Below are 5330 nucleotides of genomic sequence, written 5' to 3' on the forward strand. Positions count from 1 at the left end.
CATATTCCATATTACCCACAAGCATCTGGGCTAATTGAAAGAATGAATGGATTGTTGAAAGAACAGCTGAGAAAATTAAGCTCAAATAATTCATATCGACATTGGAAGGATAATTTGTCTATTGCCTTACGTAATTTGAATAATAGGCCCTTAGGGGGAAGTACACCTCTAGCCAGAATGATGACCCCAAATCTGCAGATCAGAGAACAGCAAACATGTGAGATCCAAAACATTGAATTTTGGACTGTGAGGGAAGATGTCCCACTACCAAGTCCAGGAACACCTGGTTCAGCAGGATATGATTTACATTGTATAGAGAATTTTAGGTTAAATAGGAAAGAGATAAGAAAAACCCCTACTGGAGTATGTATGAGAATCCCCAAGAATCATCTTGGACGGATATTACCTAAACCAGGATTAGCGGCTCAAGGAATACATGTATTGGCTGGAGTGATAGATTCTAATTATCAAAAAGAAATTGTTGTGACACTCCAGAATATGGGTAAAAAACCTGTACAATTTTGTAGAAATGATAGGATGGTTCAAGTCATTATTATCCCCTGTGAAAAAATACCCTTTGTGAAAACTGACCCTCCTCCCAAAATAACTACTAGAGGGGCAAAAGGGTCTTGCTCCATTGATAGAATAAAGTCAGGAGCTAAGGTATGGGTAAAACGGAAGCCAGATGATATTCCAAAGGCTGCAGAAGTTATAGCCCATGGGAAGGACAACACTGTAACAGTTGTTTATTCAGGGGAAAATAATTACCAAATCGTACCCCTGAACCATATATTTTACCGTGAATAGGTTATAATAATAGATTCACAGACTATTCTTTTTGTCCTTTGTTTTGGCTAACCTTGTTGCTAGTTTTGTTTCCTTCAGGCTTAAGCACCCTGCACTTTCCGGTGACTGCCTAAGCATGTAGCATTCTTGGAATTCCTGCCAGCTCGTTAAAGAAATGACCTCTGGAATGGGACTTTTTGGGGGCAGGGCCATCTCTACATCCAATTTCAGCATGAAGAAGCTATGGAAAATGAGACCTTCACCCCTCACCCCAAGATTTTAAGCCCCAATCGTTCAAGGGGGGTGGAAATGATGATAGTGTTCTGTTTACTTATTTTGTGTTATCCTTGCTGTGTTGTTTTATTGTTATGATATTATTGATCCTATGTAATGGATACAAGGATTTAGGGGTGGACATTTGAATTGTTGATAATTGTTTTGGGGATGATTGATTGAAGAGATTATTTTGCTGGGACCTAGGGGTGGATCGCATTTGAATCGTTAACCAATGTTTGGGAATGTCACTGAATGATATGTTTTGCTTTATAATGAATGATATGTTTTAGTTTCCTTTGTAATTGGATCACAATGTATGTTCTAGGATACATGGCTGATTAGATTATGTATCCTATAACAAGGGGTGGAGTGTAACCAGAATGGCCTTTGTTTTCTTTGAATGACTCAGCTTGCCTCATTGGGCTTCCCTGGACGCTGGGGCTTGCTCTTCCGGGGCAGGACCGGAGCTTCCTGTGTGATGAGTCATGGGGCTGGCTGAGGGGAGGTGTTGGTGTCTATGCTAGGGGGAGGGGCCAACTCGGGAGCCAATCGGCCCTGGTCATTTGGGCGGAGCTTGATGATGTCAGGAACCCTGTAGGAGGGGAGAGGACAGCTTGAAGATTCTCTTTCCTTTTCCGGTTGGAGCCAGCGACAGTTACGACAGTTACGTCAGTTACAGCGACAGTTACATCGTCAGTTTCAGTTGCAGCTTCAGTTACAGACACAGACACAGCTGAGGCAGGAGCTGCCAGTAGCAGAGCTGATCTACGGGAGGAAGCTGAACAAAGACTTCAGGCCAGTGGGTAATCTTATTACCATCGAGGGGGAAGCATGATTTTGCTTTACGCAATCATGCTTCTCTGTAGCCTCCTGGTTACTCTTGCAAGGCGTACTTATTGGGCCTGGAAGATTTTGATCAACATATCAAAATGGGGCTTCTGGTTCATGGGTTGGTTACTGTGGAGCCTAAATAAATGTTTTGATTCTTCTGCCTTCTACTTTGAGAGTTTCTTATATCCGGCGGTTCCGAACCTTTCAGACATGTTTATGATCCTCTTTGAGATTATAAACTCGGCCCTCCTGATACAGCTACCTGGGTCTTAATTTCCTCCCTTGTAAATTGAAAGGAATGGATTAGATCAGGGATGGGGAATTATCCTTTTAATAAAAGAATTTGTTCTATAAAATTTGGATTCAAGACGAAAGGCCACACTTAAGGATCTAGAAGGCCTCACGTGGCCTTAAGGCCTAAAGTTCTCCACCCCTGACTAGATGACTTCCCAGGTCTCTTTCAGCTCTTCATCTATGACTCTATAGTAGGATCCTAAATCTAATGGATGGCCTGAAAGATTGGGCCAAATATTTAGAAAGATGAAATTTAGTATGGATAAATGTAGTCTTAATTTGGGTTCCAAAACATCAACTTCAGCAGTACAACATGAATTGTATGGCTAGAAAAAGAGATGCAATGACTTCCATGGAAATGTGTTTTGTGTGATTACACATGTATAACCTATGTCAAATTGTTTGCTTTCTTAATGGGGGAGGGCAAAGGAAGGAAGTAGTGACTTTGGAACTCAAAATTTGAAAAAAGAATGCTAAAAATTTTTATGTGTAAATGGGAAAAAATATGCAAACCCAATATCAGTCAGTATTAATAGACTGTAGCCACGAAATCTAATAAGTCTTAGGCTACATTAAGAAAGGCATAGTGTCTTGGACAAAAGAGACCTCTTCAGACTACTTCTGGTATATTGTCTTCAGTCGTGGGTACCCCATTTTTGGAAGGACATGGATAAGCTATAGCTCATTAAAGCAGGGCAATGAAGTTGATTAACAGCCTTCAGGTTGTTGCCATATGTGGATCATTTGAAAGACAAAGGGATTCTTGATCTGAAGGAAAAAAGGCTTGAGGAACAAGGACAAGATAACAACCTTCGAGTATTTGAAGGGCTTTCACTTGAAAGAGGAAGTTTCTGATCCTCAAAATCTTTGTTCCTTGCATATTTACTCACCCTGATCCCAGCTATCTGGAATAAGTCACGATGGAACTGAAGGCAAAAGGGATTGAGTAAAAGTGTTGACTTCAAGGATGCTTTGAGAGCAGGGCTTGCAAAAGCTGTAGCTATTGAAAGAAATCCAAGCAATTATTAAAATATGTGTGTATAGGCACCATTCAGACAAAAAGAAAAGAAGTTGAGAAGAAATCAACTTGTTTAGGGCTGAGTGGGATGAACTGCTATCTCCTAACCTGTCTAATTTCTTGGAAATTTTATTCTCTCTTAGACAAACTGAGAGCCTGATAAAAATGTAAAAGTTGCTCTAGTGAGAACCCAAAGTGTATCAGTTGGTCCTTTCTTGCCTGTTTCCATTTTGCTGTCACCAGGGATACTGGAGTTAAAGAATCTTCCATTGTACCACTTGCACATGATGATGACTGACCTTCAGGTGCGTGCACATTACTTGTGGTAACTTGGTGGTGGTCTCAAAACTCACCAGAGCTAGCTCCCTTCTGACTGTTTCTAGCCAGAAACATTAAAAAGATGGGAAGAAATCTTGAAGAAAATACTCTCCAAATACTTAATATGAGTCCTTCACTTCAGAAAGAAACTATCTATCCTTGGGGCTCTGACAAACTTAATGTAAATGGATTGTCTCCAATTTATCCTGTATGTAGCTTGTTTGTACATAGTGTTTGCAAATTGTCTTCCTCATTATATTTTGAGCTACTTGAGAGCAGAGACTATCTTTTGCCTTCTTTTGTATCCCTAGCACTTAGCACAATGCCTAGCACATAGTAGGCACTTAACAAATACTTTTTGACTGACTGACTATGGGCATGCTCATTGACCTGGGAATCAGAGTTTCCAGATCAATAGGCAACTGGCATTGGCTTGTGTGCTGTGCTGATACTCTGCATTCTTGGATCATCTTTTGGGGTACACCTTGTGGCAATTGCTCTGTTTGTCTAGACTTAGTGAGATCACATTCATACCCAAATATTTTCTGACTTTTAGCCTCCACAAAATTTTCTGCTCAATTTGTCATTATTCTAGGTGCCCCGTGAAAAGTATAGTTGTGCAGTAATTAATGGATAACGTGCCCATTACTCTCTGAATGGGCTCACTTTTTCTATTTGCTACAAAACCTATGCAGAAATACTCCTTAGGAGCTTAAATCCTGGATCCTGTGGCTTGCTTGGAGAATTGATGAGAACCTATGATACAGAGGGGTTCCTTTCCCAGTTACAAAGAGATTACTGGTGATAATGCAGCACTCCATTGCCCCAGGGCAGAAGGTTAGTGATCTTTAGCTGGTTCTTCTCTAAGTAATTAATTCATTTGCATCAGGCTTTATGCTTATGTTAGGGAAGCTGTGATTTAATGGTTGTGTCAGACGCTTCTAATAAAGTAAAAATTGTGTAATGATCAGACTGGTATCTTGTTTTTCAAATAGGGATTGTTTTCATTTATTGCATTTCTATCCCCAGTCACTCTTAAGACCATTGATGGAGATGGCGAAAGAGAGTAAAAACACTGATTAGGGACCTCTTTTACCACACCAACCATCATTCCCACTGACCATCCAGTTCCTTGTTGTTGGTTAGTTGGGTTTTTTTTTTGCTTTTGTTTCTTTTTAATAGTATTTTATTTTTCCCCCCTGTTACATGTCAAGGAAATTTTTAGCATTCATTTTTACAAGAGTTCGAGTTCCAAATTTTTCTATTTCCCTCTATCTCCTCTCCTCTTCTCAAAATGGTAGGTAATTTGATATAGTTTATACATGTGCTACCATGTAAAAAAATTTCATATTAGTCACAGTTGTGAAAGAACAAACAGATTAATAGGGGAAAGATTAGCAAGAATAAGTGAAAAAAACTATGCTTTGATCTTCATTCAGAGTCCACCAGTTTTTTTTTTTCTAGGTATGGAAAGCATTTTTCTTGGTGAGTACTTTGTACTTGTCTTGGATCATTGCCTTGCTGAGAAGAGCTGAATCATTCATAGTCGATCATCATACAATATTGCCGATATTGTGTACAATGCTTTCCTGTTTCTGTTCATTTTACTTTGCATCAGTTCTTACATGTCTTTCCAGGATTTTCTGAAATCTGCCTGTTCATCATTTCTTATTGCACATTAGTATTCCATTGCATTCATATACCCCAGCTTGTTCAGCCACTCTCTAATTCATGGGCATCTCTTCTATCTCCCAAATTTTGCTATCATGAATAGGGCTACTATAAATATTTTTGCACTTATAGGTCC

This window comes from Trichosurus vulpecula, chromosome 2, assembly GCF_011100635.1.
Source record: "Trichosurus vulpecula isolate mTriVul1 chromosome 2, mTriVul1.pri, whole genome shotgun sequence".
Taxonomy (NCBI): domain Eukaryota; kingdom Metazoa; phylum Chordata; class Mammalia; order Diprotodontia; family Phalangeridae; genus Trichosurus; species Trichosurus vulpecula.